This window comes from Etheostoma spectabile, chromosome 12, assembly GCF_008692095.1.
Source record: "Etheostoma spectabile isolate EspeVRDwgs_2016 chromosome 12, UIUC_Espe_1.0, whole genome shotgun sequence".
Taxonomy (NCBI): Eukaryota; Metazoa; Chordata; class Actinopteri; order Perciformes; family Percidae; genus Etheostoma; species Etheostoma spectabile.
Window position 1 is genome coordinate 20954323 of NC_045744.1, and position 14014 is coordinate 20968336.

Sequence of the window (14014 nt, forward strand, 5' to 3'; positions counted from 1 at the left end):
GGGTGACGTCAAGCGACTTCAACGTGCATGCAAAGCATTCTGGGAAGGCAACGCTGCATTTGAAAAAGTGCTGTGCATCAGAAAGCTGGCTGATGCCCATCTTTGTGCAAATTAATCCATTGAACGCGACGCAACTATCCAGTAGAAGTACACGAAAATCTTTCGAAATGACCTTTGTCAATCTGAGAAGAGGACAGATTCAGCAGCTGCATGGCTATTTAAATTAAAACATAAACGTTTCTAAATGTATGTGTGTATGTATGGAAAATATTTTCAGAAACACGTTTCAGTGAACTAGTTTCGTAAAATATGACATTGTATTTCGTCCTGAGCCACCATGACAGTAGATTCTTGAGCAGCCAGACCCACGTGGCACGTTCTTCCAATCAGCTGCAAGTCAGGGGTGTGGAGCATCAACCAGGGATGTGTGACGTTGCAACACCACGCTTCAGTTGTGTCGCAAAAAATGGATCAGCACTGTAACTGTTTATACTCGCGCGGGGTGATTGCAACAGTAGTTGCAGTCTTTTCCTGAACAGAGGGGGCACTAATGAGGAAAGGCTACCGACTTTGCTATTTCTACAGACTAGAAGAAGGAGAAAAGGGTAATCAATGGCAGAACTGGCAGCAGCATTGCCGTCAATGCTTCAATGCTTTTAATTGAGTCAAGCCTTTCTTTTGCTATAAAAGAAGTCATCTGAACCCAGTAAGTTTACAAGAGAGGCTTTAGGGTTTCCCTCGACCTCGTTCAGGCTTCCTGTTTCCGCTTTGAAAAATAGTAAAGTGGTGCGCGACCTCTGGTGCGGCCATGTTTGGAGCCACGCATCAAAATGTCCTTGGTATGGACAACTTGTTTTTGGTGCATAACCACACCCTTACTACTACTGCCTTAAAGAGTAACACAATGAATGAATTTACGCAATTTGATTTTATTCTGCATACATAATCATATAGATTCATGTTGGCATTTGATCGCCAGACGGGGGATTTTTCAAGCAAAACTCATATCGTGTGTAAAAGCTGCTTTTTCAGATAACACACTGAAACAGGCTGCGTTTTAGAGAAAGAGAGACTATTTAATGCTCAATAGCCAAAGTAGAATATGGATGGTTGAATGATCTTAAATGACAGAGCAACACATTTCCAATATCTGGAAATAAATACACAAATGCACATAAACAAAGAGATTTTATCCCTCCCACCCACACGCGCGTGCACACACACACACACACACACACACACACACACACACACACACACACACACACACACACACACACACACACATCTCACTGATTCACAGACATACAGTACACTTACAAATATGCTTACACATGCTTACCAAATGTAAAAATCCACTCTCACACTTAAACTACCTACAGACATACACATACACATATTTATACTCTAATAGTCTAAAACACATGTTCATTGTGGAAACACAACCTTGGACACACAAGCACAGTACATACAAATGCACGTACAATGCTGAGTTTATACAAACACAAATAGGAATCATAAAATGCATTTCTCTTTTTCATGCATTCTCAAACACTCTCTCACACTCTCCCTCACACACACACACACACGCCACAAACCAGCCCACACATACTTAGTGAACATACATACAGTGGGCGTTCCGCCCTTCCCCCACACACACACACACACATACATATATACTATATGCACCCCTCCCCTCTGAAAAAGACATAATTCACTTGCACATTCTCCTCCCCCACATACTGTTCCTCTCTGTAAAACTACACACACACACACACACACACACACTAAACCATACCTGCACACAAGCACTATACCAATCAAATACACATGTAGACTTAAATACTCTACACACATACACACACATACACCACACCCACCCAAACTATGAACCCAACATGCAAGCACACACCTCAAACATATACACACTGTGCCATATGCCATAAGCATGTAAACATGTATTTGTACATGTGTATATTTATATATATATGTATGTACGTACATAAAACACATGCACAAGCAAACAAATACACACACACACTCTCACTCTCTCACTCTCTCTCTCTCTCTCTCTCTCTCTCTCTCTCTCTCTCTCTCTCTCTCTCTACCTCGTACAGTTCTTAGATTCCCATGCATGAGCTTTCCAACAGATCTGATAGGTTGAAATAGTAATGTACTGTAGCATTTGAATGATGTGTGTCTCTTCATGTCGGGGATTACATTATAGATTCATAGCACAGCAAGCCACTCCTGGGTAAAAACAACCAGCCCTTTAGGTATTATAGCTTTCCAGTGTGAGAGGGGAGGTGCATACAACCTGAGGTTCTCAGCTACAAGGAGTTTATTAGGTCAACAAAATGCTAAATCCAAAAAGTAGCCTAAGACTTGCGTTTTGTAAACTCTGGGATGTCCACCATGATGCATGAAGTTGTAATAACAGTTGAGGAGACTGTTATGCCACATATGGTAACAAGGCATAACATTGATTTTTGAGATATTAGTTTTTGGCTGACCAAGAGTTGTGATCAAAACACGCATCATCTGAGGGCTCTTGTCCCACTGGACTTTTTTTTAAAGGCGTCACCTCTTCCATGTTTCAGCCATTACCTCAGTGATTATGTAATCGTTGCCCAAAATAATTGCAGCCACAACTAAGAACTTAGGCCTAAGTAAGACCAAAAAGTAGTGCAGTACTGTATGAGTAGAGGATGAGACGTGCTGAAAAAGGCAACCAGTTTTGTGTTCAGATGTCAATCATCAAATCAGTATTTTGGCTAACACAGGTGTAACTGAAAACCCTTAATTATGGGTACGTTCTGTTTAAAGGTCCCATGGCACAAGAATTTCACTTTATTTCACTTTATTATATGAGTTCCCCCAGCCTGCCTGTGGTCCCCCAGTTGCTAGAAATGGCAATAGTTGTAAACCGAGCCCTGGGTATCCTGCTCTGCCTTTGAGAAAATGAAAGCTCAGATTGGCCGATCTGGAATCCTGCCCCTTATGACCTCACAAGGGGCAAGATTACAACGTTACCTCCCCATTTCACTGCTTGGCCCGCCCAGAGAATTTGGCCCACCCATGAGAGAGAGACATCATGGCTTTCAAACAAGCAAAGTGACAGTTGGTCAAGACCACACCCCACCCTCCACCTTGCCCCCCTCCTCTCAAAAGCTACAGACTCAGAAATGGCACATACTAAGGAAAGCTCATTGTGGGACTGGCTCTAGTGGCTGTAATTCTGCTCCAAGGCTGAATTATGGGAAAGAGACTTCAGATACAGTATTAGGGGACCACTAAGTCTATATAAAAGAGACTTCAGATACAGTATTAGGGGACCACTAAGGACTATATAAAAGAGACTTCAGATACAGTATTAGGGGTCCACTAAGGCCTATATAAAAGAGACTTCAGATACAGTATTAGGGGACCACTAAGGACTATATAAAAGAGACTTCAGATACAGTATTAGGGGTCCACTAAGGCCTATATAAAAGAGACTTCAGATACAGTATTAGGGGACCACTAAGGCCTATATAAAAGAGACTTCAGATACAGTATTAGGGGACCACTAAGGTCTATATAAAAGCATCCAAAGAGAACCATGTCATGGGACCTTTAAGTGTCTCCGCAAGCAAGCAGCTTTAGTAGCAAGTGTAGCTGGAGTTTACTTAGTTACTTACTTACTTACTGAGACCTTCAGGTCCATACATTTTAAGTTGGTTTATTTAGGCTTTTGTTTTTGAATGTCACCTTGTAAACCAGAGAAAATGAGGTGCTTTCAGGAGCTGCCAGGCTCCGATCAGCAGACGTCAGCTGTGTCCAAAGCCCCCCTGGGTTTATCTATGGCTCTGCTCTGACATGAATATCATGTAGCATGGCCTTCAGTATCTCACTGCATTCAAACCTTTCATTTTGACCTACTGACGGCAAAATGACATTTCTTCGCTGAGTCATTTTGAATGTGGGGAAAACAGAAAAAAGATATTGTTCGAGTTAGCCTGCAGGCCAATCCCAATTTGTAGCCCAACATACAGTAAAGTATAATGTATAATACACAAGAAAAACACTCAAACCCAAATCCTCAAACCGGCTCTTGATCTTGAGGGTGTTTCCAGTTTGCCCACCAAACTATTAAGAGGTTAATTTTGTTATAATATAATCATGTAATTCAATTTTGTGTCAATTGTCTTGAAAATGGTAGAAAATAGGTTTCACTACGATCATCAACGTCTCATGTACAGTGCTGACAGCAACTAAACACTAAATGTAACATTTTTTATTATTAAACCAGTAGTTAAAACTTTTCTTCTCATAAACGCTAAATATGTAAATATGCAATGGCTTTAATGTTGTAATACACCATCAACTGCCTCTTATTCCTATTCTTATTGTTTCACTTTGTCTTCACAATAACCTTGATTGTATTATGTATTGCAGCACTTTGTATGTCTATATGTCTTTTTGTGATTATTTGTTATCTTTTTGCCTTGTCGCAAAATTTCTACTTGTACGTGAGTTCTAACTGTTAGGATCAGGTGAAGATCAGCGCCTCTACATTTCTGTTCTCTGCGTCATTATGCAGGACCACTAGTGCTCTTGTTTTGTGCATCAAAAGCAAATCAGCAACTCAGTTCTGTTCTGATGCATTTCTGTTATAAAACAGCTTATAGGATCATTCTGGGTCAAATGTGTCTATAGCCAGGCCATCATTTCTATCATTCTATTTTAATAACACTGTACCAAGAGCCCTGCAGAAAAGGTTTGGGAACCACTGGATCAGCCATTGCCTTCGCGGACGGAGTTTGTGCTGTTGTCATGGAGATTGCCGTGTTGTCATTGACCTTGGACCTAAATTATAATAAACTGGAATTATTCTTTAGGGAATATTATCTTTCAAACCGTGGACAAGTACTTTACATTCACACACCTCATGTCCAGTTCTAGCTGCACTGATGTATTTGTGTTGATATCAGTATCAGCACCATGATCTACATCTGCAGGTCAGCAATTCAATTTGGGAAAGAACAGGACAACAAGTAGGAGGCTTTTAACAGGAAGAGAAAAAGAGAAGTCATATTGAAAGAAAATCTAGACATACAGATTTATTATTAACCTTTATGACCCTTGCACAATCCAACAAATTTTATATCTTCCTCTCTTTCATTTCTCCTATTTTTTAATCTAACACACACACACACACAGACACACAGACACACACACACACACACACACACCACACACACACACACACACACACTCACACACACACACACGATTGTCTGATCTGACAGTCTCATATCTCATATGAATGTCAAGTCCACTGAATTCATTTGCACATTTTTAGCTGGGGGTTGATGCATCATTCAGGCTTATTTTTCCATGCTGTCACTGTTTTACATCCAATCTCATCATTATTTCATACTGGGCTATTTATTATGCTGCTGTACAGCACACACAAACACACACGCTCAAAGTTGGAACATCGTCTCCATTCCTACACTTTCTAACAGAGTTAGCGTTTGTATAAACACCGCAGGTAGAAGTAAGTCTTCGTGCTTAAGGTAATTTTAGCATCAGTTCAGGCTCTCTGATTGGTTACGTAATAATATAATTTTGCCAAAGATAAATTCATTCTACACAATCCTCTTGCTTTTGGGGATTGTAAAGCTAATATCTTACGTAATGGATGTCAAAAGTGTAGTTTCAACAGGAGAAATCCTTTCAGTTCCCTGTAGAGGTAGAAGTCAATTTCTTATTATAAAAGTTGTCTCTAAAGTGGAATTGGTCTTCACACTGTATTCATTACAGGTAATGAAAATGTAGCCCTGAAACAACGTTTACCCACCAGTGTATCGCACGGCCTTTAGCCGTCAGACCAAAGCTGTGTTTATTAGTCTGCAACTTACAATCTCATTTATACTTATGTAACCTGTAGTTTATGTTCTTCTTCTTTGTACATCATTTTATCTTGTTCCATTACTTTGTTTATTTGTAGTCCAAATGCTTAATGTGAGTCTAGTGGCTCTGCTTCTAATTACACAACTTCATTTGACAGGATTTGAATGTGGGGTCTTCATAAGTCAAGTGCAAAACAGCATCCCTTAAAGGTCCCATGACATGCTGCTTTTGGATGCTTTTATGTAGACCTTAGTGGTCCCCTAATACCATATCTGAAGTCTCTTTCCCAAAATTTAGCCTTGGTGAAGAATTATAGCCACTAGAGCCAGTCCCACAATGAGCTTTCCTTAGTATGTGCCATTTCTGAGTCTGTAGCTATTGAGGAGGAGAGAAGGGGGGGGGGGGGGCAAGGTGGAGGCTGGGGGTGTGGCCTTGACCAACTGCCACTTTGCTCGTTTGAAAGCCATGATGTCTCTCTCTCTCTCATGGGTGGGCCAAATTCTCTGCACGGGCAAAGCAGAGAAAGGGGAGGTAACTTTGCCCCTTGTGACCTCATAAGGAGCAAGATTCCAGATTGGCCCATCTGAGCTTTCATTTTCTGAAAGAGCAGGATACCCAGATCTTGGTTTACACCTATCACCTACCTACCTACTTCTAGCCACTAGGGGACCATAGACAGGCTGGGGGAATGCATATTAATGTAAAAAAAAACTCATAAAGTGACATTTTCGTGCCATAGGAGCACTGTTAAAACACACTCTTAGAGTGATCACTGTAAATCGTGTCATGTACAAGCTGTCATTTGGAACGTTCATCTTAACCCAAATAGCTAATAGGAAAGTCTTCATGACAGGATATGTGTTTAAGTCTGCTCTGCACACTGCCCTTTGTACCATGCCTTCATCTGGGTGCCGTTATACATACACATAAACCACCCTGAACTACCCTGGACTACCCTGGACTGGACTGTTTGCACTACGATACCATTGCATCTTTCTGCATTTTTACCCCACACTTTCCCCACACCATAGTATCTAGTATGTATGTGTGCTTGGATGTCTTGTTGTGTCGCTGTGTCATATTGTCTGTGTCATATTGTCTGTGTGCCTATGTGTATGTATGATGTGTATAAGATATGTATAAGCTATTGGACACCTTAATTTCCTCCATCTATCTATCTATCTATCTATCTATCCATCTTATCTATCTATCTATCTATCTTCTATCTTATCTATATCTATCTATCTATATCTATCTTTTCTTATCTATCTATCTATCTATCTATCTATCTATCTATCTATCTAAGTATCTATCTATCTATATCTATCTATCTATCTTTATCTATCTATCTATCTTCAATATATCTATCTATCTTATCTATCTATCTATCTAAATAAGTTTCAGTTTGCATTGGAGCATTTTGAAGTGATCTGAAAGTAAAAATGCCGTGAATCCAGACTCTGAACTGTGCTCCTTTAAAGGTCCTGTAAAGCTCAGTGAATATGGTGGGGCACAGACACTGCCTTTAAAAATATATACACTCATGGTACTGGTATCAATAACATGTGATATATATATATATATATAATAACATGTGCACACAATGTAAAATAGTGCAGCATACTGAGCCTTATCGTACTTATTGACTAAGCAGATATGTACATCTAACTGAGCTCAGAATTGAGCCCACCTACACTTGGACTGAATCAACACACATCAGTTAGCATTTAGGTCAGGAGGGAAATGCCTTTTTGTCTATTTGCCTCTCTCTTTATCAACCTCTGTTAGCCACCAACTGAAACTGCAAAATCTAGAACTTTTCGTATCATCGCCTGCACTGTTAAGAAGAAGCTAACGTTATGTTTACTCCACAAAAAAAGATCACAGAACATTTAAAGCCTCTCTCGTAACGCTGTCTGAAAATGTCCTGCAACTAGATAACACAACATAGTTTATCCTTCAACATTAATGCAAAATACGTCAACTGGCACAGTAGATACAGGTCTACACAGAATATACAGATCATGATGCAGTTTTTGTTAAGTGATCTCATGTAACATAATTTATTTTCAGATAAGACTTTGAGACTTAGATTTAGACTTCTCTTTATTAATCCTTTTGGACTGACTCCCGCAAGGAAATTGAAATTGCCAGCATCAGTTTTAGCAAGAATACAATATAGAAGGCAGTATAAAGAAAAAAATAATAACAGTAATAAAAATAGTAATAATAAGACTAAGTAAGTAGCGTAAAAAACCCCAACTTCATCCAAACAACATGCACACATCAAATTTATTACAATATAAGGATGAATTACCCGACCAACTAGCTGCACATTTTATTAGCAAACACACCTGGCACTCTGCATCATGTGTGACACCCGTTGCAGAGGTTAGGCCCAAGCTGTTCCACGGGTGGCGTAATTGATGCACTTTTTTACCTTTTTGATCAATGAAAGTCCAAGTCATATTTGCAGTTAAAGCCATTGGTTCCATTTATTTACATGAGATCTTAGTTGGGTTTCCAAAAGAATCACTGCACCGGACAGAGCCACGGTGCCGCTGCAAAACGGCCTCGGGAAGAAACTTGTTTTGGTGGAACATGTGTACGTTTAAAGTGCCCATATTATGAAAAGATCACTTTTTCTGGGATTTGGGGTGGAGTGACATCTGGTGGAATTTGATCTATCACTTGACAGATCTTGTTGTGCAATTTCTACTTTAATAAAAAAGGAACATGTGCATGAGAGACTTCCTTGAGCTGGCTGACTTCCTTTTGCTTTCCCACATAATTTACTGTTACTGCTCTCGAAGACTTTCCAAATTCAGAAGATAGGGTTGACTAGCACTGTTATATTTCTATCCTACACAAGTACAAATATACAAGTATGTTTAGGGAATATTAATTCATTTGGTTTTATTTTGTGCAATTGGAATTCTTCTATGTGTAAAGGGCAAACAAAAGCCTATTAAATCATGTTTCTGATTGATTTAAGGTAGCACAATTGTTTGTGATCAGGTGCATCAGTCCATTTTGGATGACATGTTGTGCTAAGCTGCATGTTGGTAAAGAGAACTGTGTTTGGAAGAAGATATGAGAAATGTGGGCTACCAGTATGCAATAAGACCCTAGCCTCTCTTTCATTGGCTGTTGACTTAAAAAATAACAATTAGAGATTTAAGATTGAGTAATTGTGTTTTGTGTGTGTGTGTGTGTGTGTGTGTGTGTGTGTGTGTGTGTGTGTGTGTGTGTGTGTGTTGTGTGTGTGTGTGTGAGAGAGAGAGAGAGGAAGAGAGAAAGTTAAGAAGAGGAAGAGATAGTGTTGCTGACAGCCTGTCAGTTTGCATAGACAACAATGTGACGATTGGTCTACTCCGTTTTGACAGGTTGCACACACACACACACACAACACACACACACACACACACACCACACACACACACACACCACACACAGTAAGTCCACAACAGAAAGACAATAACAAAACATAAATCATTGGATCACATGGTTTCAAAGTGCTAGTTGTCAATGAAGGTGAGAGTTAGGGCGGAGGACTCTATTTATTGAGAGCATGGCATTGAACTGTAGCAGAAGAAAATGAAGTAATCTCAACAGGAACACACCTATATTACTAAGGGTGTACTACTACAATTCCAGGTTACAGTCACTTCATTTTAGTTCCTGCATGAGCTGGTCAGGTTTGGATTGGATGTGTTTTGTTATGTCCTCTGTCATTGGGTTGCAACTACTGATTATTTACCACTTTACTAGTCATCTAGTCAAATGTTTTTTCAATAACTGATTAATCTTTAACTGAAAAATGCCCCATATGATTTTCAAAAACCTAAAGAGATGTCTTAAAATAGTTTTTGTTGTTGTTGTTAACTTACTATTAATGGAAACAGTGCATAAATTAAACTTTAGTAAAGGCAAACTCCACTGAGTTTAGGTCAGTCACTGCACCCAGCCAAGAAAGATTTACAACACTTTGGAAAGAGCCAGACTAGCTGCTTTCTCCACTCTCCAGTCTTTATGCTAAGCTAAGCTAATCAGCTGCGGCTCTAGTACGTGAAAGTGGTATCAAGCTTCTTATCTAAATAAGAAATTTGTTGTGACCTTTATAATGTATCTATGACTTCTTGAAGAAGGTTTTAAGGAAGAAGATGTGGAGGGCATGAATCACCCCTCATATTGTAGGACTGAGAGAAGAAGACGTGAATATTCACTCAGTCATACAGTTGTAATCTTTACGTCTGTGTTATGATACTAGGTAAAGGAGATCATCCAGTAATTAAAGACCCCAAACGTCCCATTTAAATTACCAAATGAAATTGAAAGGACACTCTCATGATGAAAAAGCTGTGCCACCATCTCTGCAGGGAGCTGAGGCGTGTCTCGATTACTTAAACAAAAATCCAAGCTATTAAAAAGATGTCATCACGTATCAGAGACGTCACAACCTGCTCCAGCCGGTGCAAGAAACAACAAGGCTGGTTTTTTTTGCTACACCGGGGGGATTTTTTGAGTTGGATTTTATCCCAGTTTGCAGAGAATCATGAAGCTGCTAATACTGACCCAGACAAGCCAGTAAAGTAATCCATTTTAACATTTATGGAGCAATTTGTTTGTAGTACATTGCTAGGCTATCTATTCTGACACTGTACACACACATACACACACACACACACACACACACACACACACGCCTGAATGGTCTAATGCAATGACACAGAGAGATTGATTCAGGCTCCTAAACAGGCCACATCCCTTCATTCCTTCATCCCACATATTCTCTTCTCTTCTCCACTCTTCTCTTCCTCAATTTTTGGCTATTACTGTACAGATGTAGAAAATTACTAATTAGTTAGAACTACAATCTTACCTTGTGCGGGACAAGGTACGATCGTAGTTCAAATGAACATTTGTGTGTTTGCTGTTAGTTCATCGCCATATTAATAAATCTCCTGCCATAATGGCACAGACACAGAAAACATGGAACATGGTCTGAGACAGACAGACGGACGGAGAGACAGAAAGGCAGACTGAAAGGAGAGAGAGAGAGAGAGAGAGAGAGAGAGAGTCCAAACAGGGAGAAATGGAGCGCAGCACATCAATCATTAGGATGATTATTATGGCAGTTGTCATGGCAACATTCTCCCATCCCCCTCTCCCCTTCTCTCCTCTTCCTCCCTCTCTTTCTCTCTCAAATCAATTCAAATGCGCTTAAATGTCACGGTAGGCATAGTAAAGTGTGGATGACTATGAAGAAAACAAGAAACTGAGAGAAGAAGAAGACCATAAAGCACAAAATAAAAAGGATAAAACAAGATTTAAAAAAAAACATGTTTTTTAGTTAAGGTGCCATGTTGTTTTGAAACAACCCGATCACGATTGTTTTCTGATTCGTATCTTATCATCTAGTGGCTTGACATCTGTGAGTTGATTCTGAAAGCAGTCATGAGATCTCAGAGAACAAAGCGACACGATGCAGGTTCAGTTTACATACACTGTCTAACAATCACTCCACTTACTGATGACATGAGAGTAGACAGATGAGAAAGAGGCTCCATAGGAAGGGAGGATTGGTTCAAGGTAGCATCTTCAGAAAGGAAAACAGTGTCAAAACAAATGTGCGATACAAATTGAAACAAATAAGAGAGGCTTTGTACAGAGTTTTTATCAAATGGAACGAAACATATTCACTCATAGTCAACACTTTATGTTGCAGTCTCATTTACCCTAGTCTCGCATTGCCAGACCCTCCTTTAAAGTGCACTGGAGGAGAGTCTGGCTACACCACAAATGCCAATAAACCTGCTCTAGTTTATTGGCATTTCTTTAAACCAATCACAATCGTCTTGGGCGGGGCAAGGCACCGGAGAAAACGTGCAAAATGGGCTCGGAAGGAACTTGTTTTAGAAGAACTTTGTTTACAGAAAACTCAGATTGGACAGATAGTCTAGCTAGCTGTCTGGATTTACTCTGCAGAGATCTGAGGACCAGGTAACCATAGTCCTCAGATTGGACAGATAGTCTAGCTAGCTGTCTGGATTTACCCTGCAGAGATCTGAGGACCAGGTAACCATAGTCTTCCTAAATCGACCGGAGTTTAAAATGTCGCAGAATGAAGCCCAAGGCAACGGAAATCCGGCCTAAATGAGTGAAATCTGGCGGATTTTCAGGCAGCAACGGAACAATCGTGGAAGTGGAACGTCAAGGATATACGATTCATTTACCCAAATCATGTAATGTGATTCCCAGAAACAGATAAAACAGCTGTACGCCTTGACTACATTGTATGTAACTTTATGTCTCTACAACTTGCTAAACATTACCAACAAAAACTAACTCACCAAGATCACACAAAATGATCTCCTCCTCCAAAATGATCAACTCCCTTACACCCAACATCTCAGCCCTGAACATTGGCGCCATCACACGCCTTGCCCTCGCCATTGTCAATGACACCAGTCACTCTCCATACTCACACTTTACACTGCTGTCATCTGGCCGTAGATACAGGACTCTGAGGTGTAAAAAGAGTCGCTTTGGCAGAAGTTTAGTCACTTCTGCCAAAGCAACTGCTGAACACACTATCTCGCTGACTTTGTATAGATCTGGAGTTGTTACAAATGTGGTTGTTTCTATGTGTCTATACACCTGTCTTTATGTTATCTGGTGACATATTTGTCCGTATATAAGGCCGTGTGCATAAAACAGACCGTAAAAATAAAGCAATTTCCACGGCTGCGGATGGCTCCGCTGCGTGTCGGCTCCGTGCTCCACCGTCCGTCAATACCCACCAGGTCCGAGGTTGTTGCTGAATGGCTGCGGCCATGACTGACTGCTGAAGTCACGAGGACCCACGAGATCTCGCGAATTCCCGTAGAATAGAACTACAAAACCAACAACCAGTTTGTTTCCATCCAGAGGAGTAGAGAGGAAACAACTCTGTGCTGCGTTTTCAAGGTGTAGTGCAGTGAAATATGATTCGCCCTGAGTACGGCCTATTTTATTTTGAACATTGACTGGATGTTTTATTTTGTTTCTGTGCTTGACTTCTTGTCCTGCACTATCTGCCGTGTGCGGAATTTCTGCGGAGCTCTCTGGCAAAAATAGAAGATCTACGGATCTGAACGCAACCATTCTGCAGTCAAAATACACACAGCAGACTTTAATAGAAACCAAATGACTCTGCCAACATTCTGGAACGAATCCGGAACGGAAATTAGGGGTTATAATCCGTCCACCCATCCAGGGCACATTGCATATCTGCACAGATTGTAGTAGTCCTTAAAGATAATTCTGGCTTATCGAAATGTTTTTTTTACATAGCTATAACCATCACTTCTAACAGCTATGAGCTAATGTAGTTATCAAGAGAATCACTGAGATCACCATCACCATCCAGCGACAAAAAAACACTCCTTAAACACTAGTTGATACGTCATTTTCACCAATAGTTCAGGACCTAAAATAAAAATCAGATGCTTGGAGTAATTTGTTGGGGAACCCTGTTTCACCAAGCTAACAGGGGCTAACTGACTAAATTTGCCAGCAGTTGTTGAGCTTGCTGTCTTAAGCGGCATGGGGCGTGTGATTGGCTAAAAGTTTTTGACAGCACCACATAACCAGTGACATCACGAAATCCAATTTCACATGAAATTTCAAAAAGGACATAATTGAACAAAAAATATCCAATAAAATTCAGTTATATTCATGGTTTATATGAGAATAGCAATGATGAAATGACATTTAACTAGAAAATGCATTTCCTGCACAAAATGCTTGTAAATGCTGATAAGCTAAATTGCTAAATGTAAATGTGCTGTATTTATATAGCGCTTTTCCAGTCTTAACAACTGCTCAAAGCGCTTTTACATCTACAGGAAACATTCACCATTCACACACATTCATACACTGTGGCCGGGGCTGCCGTACAAGGAGCCACCTGCTCATCAGATATACATTCATACACACTCACGCGCAGCACCAGGGGCAACTCGGGGTTCAATGTCTTGCCCAAGGACACTTCGACAATGACTGCAGGGGCGGGGATCGAACCACCAACCTTCCGATTGGCAGGCAACCACTCTACCACTGAGCCACAGCCGCC

At 40.4% G+C, this 14014-nt stretch overlaps 1 protein-coding gene across 2 annotated transcripts in view; it reads right to left on the bottom strand.

Annotated features, from left to right (window-relative positions):
• Positions 1-1271: 1271 nt before the first annotated feature.
• ca8 (carbonic anhydrase VIII) overlaps positions 1272-14014 on the bottom strand; it is a 41099-nt gene continuing 28356 nt past the window's right edge. The window contains exon 10 of one of the 2 annotated variants that reach the window (XM_032531407.1): positions 1272-1288. The gene's annotated coding sequence lies outside the window, so the exon portion shown is untranslated. Of the gene's footprint in view, positions 1289-10572; positions 10605-14014 lie in introns of those variants that run through there. The other variant, XM_032531405.1, reaches the window with a different exon arrangement.